The following is a 13,588-nucleotide window of genomic DNA, read 5'->3' on the forward strand; positions in this document are numbered from 1 at the left end:
GGCACACCTGTGGATGTATTTTAAGGCACACCTGAAACACACTGCTTCTTTGTGTAACATCATGGGAAAATCAAAAGAAATCAGCCAAGATATCAGGAAGAGAATTGTGGACTTGCACAAGTCTGGTTCATCCTTGGGTGCAATTTCCAGATGCCTGAAGGTGCCATGTTCATCTGTTCAAACAATTATATGCAAGTATAAACACCATGGGAATGTCCAGCCATCATACTGCTCAGGAAGGAGACGGGTTCTGTGTCACAGAGATGAACGTGCTTTGGTCCGAAATGTGCAAAAGCAAAAGACCTTGTGAAGATGCTGACTGAAGCTGGTAAGAGTGTGTCATTATCAACAGTGAAACGAGTCCTGTACCGACATGGGCTGAAAGGCCACTCTCGCAGGAAGAAGCCATTACTCCAAAAGAAACATAAAAAAGCCAGATTACAGTTTGCAAATGCACACAGGGACAAACACCTTAATTTTTGGAGACATGTCCTGTGGTCTGACGAAACTAAAATTGAACTTTTTGGCCATAATGACCATCGTTACATTTGGAGGAAAAAGGGGGAAGCTTGCAAGCCTGAAACACCATCCCAACCGTGAAATATGGGGGTGGCAGCATCATGTTGTGGGGTTGTTTTGCTGCAGGAGGGACTAGTGCACTTCACAAAATAGATGGCATCATGAGGAAAGAACATTACGTGGAAATACTGATGCAACATCTCAAGACATCAGCCAGGAAGTTAAAGCTTGGGCGCAAATGGGTTTTCCAAATGGACAATGACCCTAAGCATACTGCCAAACTGGTTACAAAGTGGCTTAAGGATAACAAAGTCAATGTTTTGGAGTGGCCATCACAAAGCCCTGATCTCAATCCTATTGAAAATTTATGGGCAGAGCTGAAAAGGCATGTGCGAGCAAGGCGGTCTACAAACTTGGCTCAGTTACACCAGTTCTGTCAGGAGGAATGGGCCAAAATTCCTGCAAACTATTGTGAGAAGCTTGTGGAAGCATATACAAAACATTTGACCCAAGTCATACAGTTTAAAGGCAATGCTACCAAATACTAATGAAATGTATGTAAACTTCTAACTCTCAAGAAAGTAATAAAAAAATGTCTAAATAATTATCTCTCTCATTATTCTGGCATTTAGCAAAAAGAAATAATTTTGGTAATACTAATTGACCAAAAACAGGAAAAGTTGAATCTGATTTAATGTTAGATGGTGGGGTTATGTGCCTTTTTATATAGTGTATGTAAACTTCTAGTTTCAACTGTATATACAAGTCACACATATAAAGGCCACATATTTAAGCAGCAAGCCACCTTAAGGAATAAGTAAACTTTTTGGATCACCATCCAGTAACTAAACTAACCAGAGAAAAGATGCCCCGGGGATTTTCTTAATCAATGTAGTGCTGCATTTAATTGTCAGCGTCGTCAGGACATGGCTGGGGTGGATAGTGAACGTACAAAGCACACGACTGTCACACCATAGACTGAGGTCTCCATCCAGAGTCGCATCCGTGGTTAGGTTTAGGCAACAAAACCACTAAAGTTAAGGCAAGATTGTGGTTTTGGTTAAATGTAAAGAAACAGAGGTGCTATAATGTTAATGCTGTAGTCCCCACGTGGATACTGTACTGCAAGAGCAGATATTTTGGTGCATGGCACCATCTTACTGATGCGTTTGGTTTCAACATATTTGCAACATAATTTAACAACACTTCCTCATTATGTAAATAGAAAATATAATCTAGTTGGCATTACATTTCCTTCAAAACATCTTTGCTGTTGCAAATTAGTTGTATATAAACAGAATTTCAAGGAGACAGGGGTACCTGACCACATGTCAAAGGGCCCTTGAGCAAGACACTGAACTGCAACTGCTCCCAATGGTTATGCCAGTGCCTTGGATGGTAGCTCCACGGCCATTGGTGTGTGTTTGGTGTGTCTGTGTATATGCATGAGGGAATGAGAGGAAAATTATTAAGGGTTTTAGTCCATTTACCATTTGATTACATCCATTGCCCAGCCCCAATCAAGAATGAATAAGCACTAAATTATAGTTTTCAGCTGCATATTTATGTTTATATAGCTTCCATATATTTCTAACTTCATATGATTTTTCAGCTTCAGAGTCAGAGTCAGAGACGTGTCTTGATAACGATGTAATTTAGTCTCTAGCATAATCATATGCTTTGTTTGTATCAGAAATGATTACAGACACACAACTTCGTTCTCACCCTCTCCCTAGAACGCTGCACCTTGTAAATTTAAGCACCACAGGTATGTGGTCACTGGCTAACAGCTTGTATACACAGCAGTGTTTGGAGGAATGGGACACATTATTGCAGCTTTGCATAATAACACCCTGATTGTACCTGCTGTGCTGTTGCATTGGGCACAGCAAAATTTTATGTACTTAAGAGTAGAAGACAGAGGCTAACACCAGTAACATCTGTTCATCAAACCACAAGCTTTGGAGATCCATGCCACTAGTTTACGGGATATATTAATATTTTATTCCAGCACTCATTGCAAGCTCAACCATCTCAGTGGGTGATCCCTCATTGACTCAGCATTCCCAAGGTCACTCCCTTTTCAACTTTCTTTCTTACTTTCTTACACTTTCTCACACATTCTCACACATTCTCACACTTACAGGCTACAATTTTCTTTAAAGTTTTTTCTTACACCGCCAATGGTCAAACATTGGAAAGCGCAGGCATCTGCAGGGTATATTGTGTGTTCTTAAATACTGTATTTAATCATTTGGCATTTTGTTATTCACTTATTAGATCTAAGCATATTTTTCATTCCCTGTAATATCCTTTGAGACATACTTATCTAAAAGGACTTATAAGTAAATTAATTTGGATGCTAGTGCTCTGCACAGCTGTTAGTACTATAAACAAGACAGAACTTGAATAAGTAGGTTTAAAACCCTTGAGATTTATGTTTCTCTTTGGTTTGTGTTGTGCATCTAATGGTTTCTCAAATCACCTTAACTACCAGGTTTCCACAGACCACTGATTATTGAATAGTAGGAGAATTGCTGAAAATATTCCAGATTAGTTTAACGTTACTTCTGTCATCAATGTAAGAGATGCAAGGAACTGATGACAGTTAGATCAGGCAGAGCACTGAAGTCGCTCTTGCTTTACCCGATTGGCATCAGCTGCTATATTCATGCTTCACATCAGCTGCCTACTAATGTCCAGTCACATCCATGCAGGTGTCTGACTGAACTGTGCTTTCATTTGAAAAACAAGGCTTTAAAGGAGCTATTTGTTAGATTTGCTATTGCTACATAGCTAACATTAGCATTAACAGCTGTTGACTTGCCAGTCTTGGGGAGAGCTTCAGTCATTGTTGCAGTTATGAGACCAAAGGTTATACATGCCCTCTGAGCAGCACTACTTCTTCTGGGCAGACTGGACAGTGCAAGTGACTCGGTATCAGAAATTAATGAGACAGGCCAACTGGGCAGGAGCAAGCTGGTTGGCAGGCTAACTTCAGTGGAAGAGAATTAGTGATAGGAAGTGAGAGGGTTGTTATCCACAACTGGAGACAGCTCTTGACAAGTAAAGAAATTATGTTTGATGCTGAACTCACAACAATTCTTCTCGACTGGTGAGTGAAAAAAAACAGCTGTTAATCATAATGTTGGCTATGTAGCAATTGTAAAACTTACAAATATCTCCTTTAACAACATCAGGATCAGCTGACATTACCAGAGGTATAGAATCACAGAAAGTGGAGTTACAATAATACATTATTTAATTCAAACTTAAATGTGTGAAAATACTGTATGCTGCAGTCAATGCAACAGAATTTTTAAGCTCTGCACCATGTGCATAAAACATCAGCTGGCCCTCAGGCTACACTAAAGATGTGCCTGTTAAAGGCTTGACTCTGGATGGAGCACCAAACAGAACACCAAATGATCAAATTGGTCTAAATTCATTCATTAATAATAAAAATCACCGGTAACAAGCAAAATGGCACTCAGCTTCACACAATCTCAGCTCACCAGACCGGCTCTGGGGCTCTATCTCATAGTCAGGTGAGATTTATTCCTGTGTGCCTGTGCTCTCTGATAAAGATTTGGTTTGCTAGGAGGTGTGAGGAAAAGAGTGAGTCAAGGTGTTTCACAGCCATCCTGCCGGTCCTCTGCAAAGCTTCACCCAGAGATGCTGCAGCACTGAACTCGAACTGGCAGTTCACAGTATGCTACTGTAAATAATACTGGCGGTGCCAAGACTGCATGAGAGGTGTGACACGAGCATCATCCTACACTTCAACAATGGAGCTGTGATCACTGCTGGTATTTCTCATGTTGAAAATGTGCTCCACCCACTCCCATGTTATTACTTTCACAGCCAACGCTAGAATAAAACTCCAAGTAAATAAAGAGATAACACTTCAACAAAGTAATCATATTGCCCAACCCTAATTTTCTCTGCATGGCATATAGTATAAAAGCCTCAATGTAAAATGTGTTGCAGACTGCAAGAACTCTGACAATAGCTGACTTGGAGGAAAACATTTCATAGCTTTGACGTGCTCCCAGGACAGGCTACACTACAGCTTATAAACTCCTTTATAAACTGAACGACAAAAGGTTTAGTGAAAGGTCCTAATGCCCTCTAGGCTCCTACATGAGTGTGTCAAAATGTGTTAGCCCTGAGTAAGCCATGGGAGTCCCATGACAGGACAATCTCATAGCTTGGGGCTGCTCACCTGACAGCAAAGGGCAACCATAACCACTTATGTTGGAAAAGACTCAGCACACTTTGGTCATTATACAGAGCGCCACTCTTCTGAAGAAGATCAGACCAAAACATTTCATCTTGTGACAGTGATACCCAGACACCCCCTTTTCTTTTGCAACATCTGCTATGGATATTTTAAGAAAATGATATATAGCATATTTAACATCTATATTGATATAAAACCAATACCAATTAAAACAAACAAAAAAAGCAAACAACTAAAATAAGCACATAGTTACTATGACACAATCTAAGAATCAGCATTAACCAGTGCATTTAGTTGTGTGGTCATTTACAAGCTTTGAGCTGACTTCTGGCTCTGGTAGGATCCTAGCCCTGCTAGAGACTGACACTCTGCTTTATAGCACTGTTAACAGTAGCAGCACTGTCCTGCTCTTAGTTGGAGTAGAGGCAATTTATTGTGATACGTCTGCCAAACTCATCAGTTTGTCCTTATGCTTGAAGTCTTTAGCATAATAGTTAAAGGCGCTATTTGTTAGTTTTGTTATTGTTACACAGCCAACTTTAGCATTAATGGCTGTTTATGTACCAATATTCGTAAGAGCTACAGCCATTGTTGCGTTTACAAGACAAGAGGTTATAATACTACTTCTTCGAGCAACTTCTTCAGGTCAGACTGAGAGCTACAGTGACTGGGTATCCAAAAACGACACGACAAGCTGACCGGGCCGAGCTGGTTAGCATGCTAACTTCAGTATAAGAAAAGAATAGAAATAGATGTGAAACAAGAGGGTTGCTTTCCACTGCTGAAGACAGCTCTTGGTGAGAAAAGTAATTAAGTTTGAACTTAAAAATAGCTCCTTTAGACATATTGTTTGAAAATAATTCTAATAAACCATTTCACCAAAATTTCGCCTGTGCTTGGCATTCCCTCATCGTGTTTTTTGTTGCATAATGTCACTTACACACATCTCATGGGCTTTTCATCTTCTAACATTTTCCCACAGTATTTGGTGGCAGCTTGGCAGACGATTTTGCTGTATTGTAGCTTAGCTTATAGCCTAATTGTTTGGAGACAGTATCCCCTCATTTCATTTCATTTCTCTTTAGGACATAAGGTTAATACGGTGCTATTTTTTGACATTAAGGCTAGAAATATCCCATGATGCAATACTTTCTGAAAGCAACTATAATCAAAATCACAATGTGGGGTCATTCATAGTGATGAACCTACAAAGGCTTTGCAGAGCTTAATAGCTAATTGTTGAGCTGTCCGACCCACATTTTACTGTTTTGGGTCACTGTCACCTGTCTCATCATGTTGTTTTGAAAAAGTTCTAAAAACCCACTGCACACTACCTGCTCAGCACCAAACAGCAGACAGACAGTTAATGATGAGCTGCCTGAACATAGTAGAACACTGAGGGGCTAAAGATCCAGATATTTCCCTCTGGATTTGGTCGAGCCAAAAACAAAGCTTAAACAGGGTGAATAGTGGATGATGGTAATGTTGCTCTGTAGCTGCAGGATATGTAAATATGTAACTGTTTGTTAAGAAGTGCGCCATGTCACCTTAAAAGGAGACAATATGACAGTGCTGTGGTCACAATATATTTCCAGTGCTCCCATGTGGCCAAAATAAAATCTGTTCTTGCAAATTTAAAGTAACAGGCTCTCTCTGTAACTCAAGAGCCAGTAGTCATGTCAGTCAAATAGTAGAACTGATCTTGTGATTACATAATTGTCTAATCAAGCAGTATAATATACCCCAACTTTTTCAGTGTAGTCTCAACAACAACACAAAAAAAAAAGAAACTGGTAAAATAAGGTAGATTTCAAATGTTAAAAGTTGTTGATGGCTATTGCATCTCTCATTTAGCCATTTCATTAACACAAGGACAAAGGAGGACACCATGTAAATGCTCTTTCATATTTAATGACATAGCCCCAGCCAGCAACCACTGAAGCAGTATTAACATTCAGTGACCACAGAGAGACCGAACCCAACATGAAAGCTAAAGCTGCACAGCTCTCACTGCAGTGACACAGAATGAGCATCATTACGGGAGCTCAGGACGGGACGAGGGTGGGATAGTGAATGAGATGGAATGACTTTCACTAATGTGAGCTGAGGGACAGACTCACTCCCCGGCTCACCACTGTCTACTATCGATCCAGACGACTGTTCAGTTAACAGTTAGCCTCCAGTATATGTACAGCATCAATGCATGCCATGGAGATGTTGTTAAACACACTAACTGCTGTGAATCCAGCTGTGATCACAGACTTGTCCACTATGTATGTGGACAAGTCTGTATGTTATGTCCAGTTTGTTCATTTCCACAGGTATGGAAGGGAAATTGGACTGATACCAACTTGTTAATGTAGGAATATAAAAAATATATGATTGATGTTGCAGCTTCCTCAACAGGTAATTAGATCCATTAATAAGCCATACTGAGTGTTTACCTAGCATTTATTGGCATTAATCTAAGCTACTGCTAGCTATGCAGATTCAGTTTCAGTGACACATTTGTCGCTGCCATTCAGGAGAGTTACAGCATCTTATCCAACAGAGCTGGATTAAGATACTACACTTTCTCAGGATTCCACATCCTCGACAAAGAACACAAGAAAGCTTCTTATGTGAGTACATTAAACCCTCTGTGCTAGCCTAAACAAGATTGGGGAGGAAGCTTCTATAAAGGATGTCTGTGGGAAATGATGCAGAAAATGGCCTCTATGATTTGTGGGCACATTTCGACTGCCTCTGAGGTCCACTTATACTCATTAATCCTGAGCCTGTGGTGGCATGATATTCACGTTACTGGTAGAGTGACGAAATCTGTGAAGATTAAACATTTCATATTTCATATTTCAATTGGACAGACATATGGCACTCTGACTAACAAGGTGAGAGATTTCAAATGAGAGACCATTTGATAAAAATTGGTACCATGTCAATCATAAGGTTTATGTGATTATTTTATGGGCTGAAAAATCTTAAAACAATAAAGACAAATAAGTAGATATTGCATGAGAGCCATTTACACATCACTATCAGTATTTTTCCAAATACAGCCTGGCAAACATGAGCTGTCAGAAAAGTTTGAATGCCCTAAGGCCAGAATCATGGGCCTGATCCTAGATCTCTGAGTGATGGTTGGATGAACACCATTTTGCAGGCAGGCGCAACAAAAACAGAGTGGCTGGGAGATGTCTGAGGCAGCTGTGCATGGGCACATTGTTATAGCAGAATTTAATACTGAGAATGAGCTGTAAATTAATGATTAGCTAAAGGGAAAAAAAACAGTCTGATCACAAGAGAACAGCTACTTACAGCATGAAACGAGACAACGATGAAATAACAAAACTGAGAACTAGTCTGGATTTGTTAGAGGACAGAGTGTTTTTGCTTTGAAGGATAAGGCTGGTGATAGTCTATATTTGCTGAAACGATTGGTCGATTGACAGAAAATTAATCATCAAATATTTCTATAATCAATTAACTGGCTGAGTAACTTTTTGAGCAAAAATGTTCACCTTATCCAGTGTGGGGATTTATTTTCATGTAAATATGTGTGGATTTTGGACTGTTGGTCAAACAAAACAAGACATTTAAAGACATCAGCTTGGACTCTAGAAAACTGAGAGAAACTGACAGTACGAATATTATGGAGTTGTTTATTTATAATGTAGTTAATCAGTTAATTAAATGATCCCACTATCTACTAAATACTGACCATTTTGCAAAAGCCTGATTTAGTTTAAATCTTTATGCCATAGACCTCAATTGTTGTCCAGAAACTATTAAAAATGTGTAAGTCAGCCAAACTGTTGAGCTGGCTGACGTGTTCCATCATCGTGATAAATACAAGCACTGTAGTTTTTTTGGCATTAATCCTTCAACCTGTGTCTTGAAATTTGTCTTGAACAGCAGCAAATGGGATGAACTTTAAGAACATAGAGAGGCTTGGGGAAAAGTTTTGAGAGATGCATTGATGGTTTTGGTCTTTTCATGGGATTTGTTGACAATATCAAAAATACAGAATTTCTCCAGCTTTAACCTATATACTGTATATATATGTTTCCCATGTGTCTAATATAGGGACCTGCACTTAAATATTTGTTGGATATGAGAATTTCAGTGTGAGTGTTTCTAGCTGACTGACAGCATCCTGACAGGTCCTACCCTGTATCTGTATCCCCGTCTGATCTGTGAACCGCACATCCAGAGACACAACTGTAACAATAACTGAAGCAGTCAATCGGTGCATAAAATAGAGAGACAGAAACTGTTTACCACATGGCAACGGACACAGTCTTCAAGATGTTTTTTAGCAGCAGTGGATTTCTCTCTGCTCTGGAATCATGGGCAATGAATATGGGATTCACCACTGAAGTTCTAGGAGCCACACACACGTGCTTACCAAATGAAAACACACATAGTCAGTGCACAAAGTCATGTAACCATACACACTCACCGGTAGGAATATTCGGTGCTAAGCGCTGCACAACAACCAGTAAAATATGGGAAACCATCTGACTGCAGTGACATTTATGTGACTGCTGAGAATTGCAGGTAAGATGTTAAAAAATGTGTCTTGGACGAGTGAGTGAAGAAGCCAGTCAGGGGCACTGCACAAAGGCATGTAGCATGTGAATGCATGTTGTATAGTGCTGCAGTGCAGATACAAAACACAACTCTGTGTCTTCAACAGAGGAAGAGTCAAGGACTCATAAGCTCAGCTATCTCTTGACAGTTAAAACCAATCTCATCCTGCAGAAAATCAATCAGACTCATTTCTTTTCAGTTTTTTTAGTCTTGTAGTTATCTTTTTTTTTTAGCTCCAATTTTTGTCACATCTGATTCTACAAACACAGCAGGAAATACAGGCTAGGGCCCACTGACTCTGAGACAGATATTTCATGCATTGCAGTCACGTGACACTTTCCCAAACTCCAGCAGCCCTGGCTGGCTGGTTGTCACTTCAGCAGTGAGCTGAGGCACACCAGGAGAGTTTGAGGAGTCATATGGAAATATTATTATTATTAAAGTGTCAACATTACAGAGTCATGGCTTCCTTCGACACTTAACAAGTGAGCTCTGAGGAACATTAAAAACCTATTCAGCATGAAGACCTCAGTTTGTGAACTTGACTGGAAGAAGATAATAAATTAATGTAGTTTATGATAAAATTATGTGTGGAATCATGCCCCACCAGGCTGCAGCTTAACGTGCACGAAATAAACGGATTTATTTCACTTGCAATACACCACATCTTAATATTTCCAAGTAGAGGAACAGCAGGTACAGTCCCCACACATCCAGGCCAAACAGGCCCATCAAAGTCTGCTGTCGGTCTGAGGAGCTGACTCAAGCGGTAAACGATGTGTGTAAACATTGGCACATTCAGCGCTTAAAAAAAATAAATAATAATAATACCCACATTGATCCTCACATCTGCACTGTACATGGATCAGTCACAAGCTGCATATCATGTGGGTGTGGACGAGCGGCACCACCAAATGTCATGTCACGCCAATGAACGCCACCGTAATGACTTATATGCACAAACGGGCCTGGAGTCAGGTTAATTCGCAGCGATGCTGAAGGCAGCAGCAGCTGTCGCCCTCTCGGAGGAAAGGGCGACATTCCCCTGTTTTCACAGCAGCACTGGCTCGTCGCTGGACCGGACTTCCCGACGTTGCGTTAAATCGTTGCACAGGAGCAGCCGCGTCAATGAAGCGATTAAAGGAAAAAGAAAAAAAAAAAAAACATACACACGCACACACACACTCACGCACAGCAACACGAATGTGATCAGGAGAGGGGGTTAAAAAAAGAAAGAAATGTGCGTCTCACTCACCTCGCAATCTTCTCCCCATTTTTTTTTTTTTTTTTTTTCCGCTCCAACCAAGGAACCGCTCCAGCCTTCACTGACGTCACGCAGCCCCTCTCTGCAGCAGAGAGGAGCAGGCCTGCAGAGGACGGCCAGGGAGGAGAGACAGTGAGAGGAGGGAGGAGAGAGGAAGAGCAGAGAGAGAGAGAGAGAGAGAGAGAGAGAAGGCTTGAACAGATGCAAAAACGCGAATCGTAAATAAATACATCCCTCCCATTTTCTGATTAAAGGCAGATTACTGTACCTGTGTCTGCTGAGGTTGTGGGTGTGGAGAAAGTGTGCATGCAGGAGGGACAGACAGGCAGACAGACAGGCAGGAAGGCAGGCAGACAGCATATCCCATTCATCCAGCTCAGCATTACAACCTGTTAAGTCAGTTTGGTCCTGCCAGCTGGGTTGTGAAACATCACCCATGTGCCACAGCTTTTACTATTTAGCGTCCTGTCAATCATCATCCAACCAGTTTGTTTCTGGACAGTCTGGATACCAAGGGGAGCATGAGGAGCCCTGCAATTCATAGACCTCATGCTGGCTTTGCTCTTGGGGATCCTCACTATACTTAGAGGTAGTTCAGATGTATAAACTACGGTTTTAGTATTAGAGGTGTTTTGGCACAGTTGGACACTTTAAAGAGTGACTTAACTCTAAATCCACTTCGTAAATTACTTGCACAGTACACCATCTACTGATCCTCCTCCTAGTTCATAGTTTGCATTACAAATCATTATTTTCCTTTTTCTGGAGAAAATCCAGAAGCTCTGTCCAAGATTTAGACCTGTTTGTTTTTGTTTGTTTGTTTTTTTTAGTTGTGCTGAAATAATTAGTCAATTATGAGTCACTTGAAATAGTATTATCAAAACAGTTAAAGAAGTATGAAGAGACGGGGAAAAGGGAGAAAGGATGAGGAATGCAAACCACATGGTGGAGGCAGTAAAAAAAAGTTTAGATGTGAGTTATATTGTGTAAGTGAGTTGAAAAACACAGCCATGTACAATACAGGTTCTCACCCAGAAACTATCAAAAATCGGGGTTTCAGAAAAAAAGAAAAAAGGGGGAGGCAGCTAGCTTGACCCCATCTCAGCATGGGCCAAGCTGCAAGCTAGCTGCTGGGGGTCGCAGTTAGTCTGACCCCTTCTTGGTCCGGCACAGAAGACTGTCTCATCCCCCCAAACTTGTCCCCCGACACCTACTGTATATAGGCTCAAATTAGGGTCAAAACGATTTTGAGCTTGTAAAGTATTGTTTACAAATAATTCCAAAGCAGTTATAAATCAACCTTTGTAAACCTGAAAAACTAACCGGCATAAGAAATTTACATCTGTGCACATGAAAAAATGTGCTTTTGACAAAAAGAGATTGGTATTTGTTATGTGAATCAACACAAACAACAACAAACGATCGGTGAGGGGGTTAAACACAGACACTGTGAAAGAGGAAATGTTTTTGTGGATGTCTGTGCACAGACACGGAGCAGAAAACTGCACGAAACCCAGCGTGCAACATTCCCAGTGTGTGACACTGACAAGTATGAATTTTGACCCTTGCAGTGTTGCACACTGTGTGAACTTTTGAGTTGAACACAGTTTTCTGCTCTGTATCAGTACACAGATGTTGACAGAACCTTGTCTTTGTTTAACCTCAACAGTGATCATTTCTTCATAGTTTTGATTCACATAGTCTTTTTTGACAAATAAAAATCTCTTCTACACGAGCACAATTTTTTCACGTTCACACTTGAATTTCTGATGCAGATTTATTTGACAGCTTTACAAAGGCTGATTTATAATAATGTTTGGAATTACTTGTAAACATCACTTTACAAGCTCAAAACACTTTTGACTCTAATTTGAGCCCATACATGTATGTGGTGTAGTCACGAACATAACTTACCATTTCTTGATGGATGTGGAGGACCATAAGGTGTGGTACTGGCCTGAGGTGGATTCTGGCATCACTATGAAAACACATAATTATATTAAATAAAATGACTTTCCATTGCAGGGCAAACCAGGACATTTTAGGCAGCTCTTCACAATACAATATTGAGAAACGTGCCAGAAAAATATTGAATATTTTGGAAATTATTAAATATATCAATAAACTGAATACATTTGATAATGTCCTAATTGAGCATTTTAAAGTTTGAACGGAGTTTGTATGTTGAAGCATCTAGAGGGACATACAAATCAATAATAAGGAATTTTTGAACCTGAGAAGAACATGTAGTGGGAATGGGTTGCAGCAATCCCACCTAATTACTTGTTTAAGTGATTCATCAAGTACAAATGTCAAACATCAAGAATTCTCTGGTTCCAGCTTCTCTGCTTTGAGGATTTGCTGCTTTCCTCTGTTTTATACAGAGTCCTGTTTCATATCAGCCAAATGCCACAGGGCCCCCAGACCTCCAGGGGCCCCAGAAACACGTGCTTCACTTTAAGCAAGTGCATTTTTCTAAGTAAAAATAAAGTTGACCTGGTTTTCGGTAACTGTCAAAACTTTGGATTTTGAACTGCTGGTCAAACAAGTGACAATGAAAATAATCATTTGTCACGTAGTTGTCAGAGAGGTGTCCTCAGTATTGTTTCAATAAGGTTGTTTCTAATGACTAAAGGTAAATATGTATTATAAAGTATTTACATCTAGCAATTATACACAAATTAAACATAATGGGTTTTTAAAGGATGATTCTGACATTTTTAGAGTAGTACAGTATTGCATGTGACTTTTTACCAAATGTACCAAAAATGTAGTTAAAATGCAGAGATTTCATATTTCTCTATGTATCTTTTGGGTAGTAGGGAAGGCTTAGAAACAAATTAGATAAAATAAAAAATATATATATTCCAAAAGTTGAATTAATATAGATAACATGCATGGGGGAAGAAAATTTGACAGATAACTCTGGGTGGGAAGTCAAACATTTCTCCAGAGGGGTAGGGTGGCACTGG

At 40.0% G+C, this 13,588-nt stretch overlaps 1 protein-coding gene across 1 annotated transcript in view; it reads right to left on the bottom strand.

The window, feature by feature from the left end:
- Nucleotides 1-10,719, bottom strand: part of fbxo41 (F-box protein 41) — a 45,949-nt gene extending 35,230 nt beyond the window's left edge. The window contains exon 1 of the mRNA XM_071503565.1: nucleotides 10,608-10,719. The gene's annotated coding sequence lies outside the window, so the exon portion shown is untranslated. The remainder of the gene's footprint in view (nucleotides 1-10,607) is intronic.
- Between the last annotated feature and the right edge of the window lie 2,869 nt (nucleotides 10,720-13,588).

The sequence above is a fragment of the Trachinotus anak genome, unplaced genomic scaffold (assembly GCF_046630095.1).
Source record: "Trachinotus anak isolate AG129_WGS33_773 ecotype Australia unplaced genomic scaffold, CSIRO_AGI_Tana_v1 ptg000019l, whole genome shotgun sequence".
In the NCBI taxonomy this organism is placed as follows: domain Eukaryota; kingdom Metazoa; phylum Chordata; class Actinopteri; order Carangiformes; family Carangidae; genus Trachinotus; species Trachinotus anak.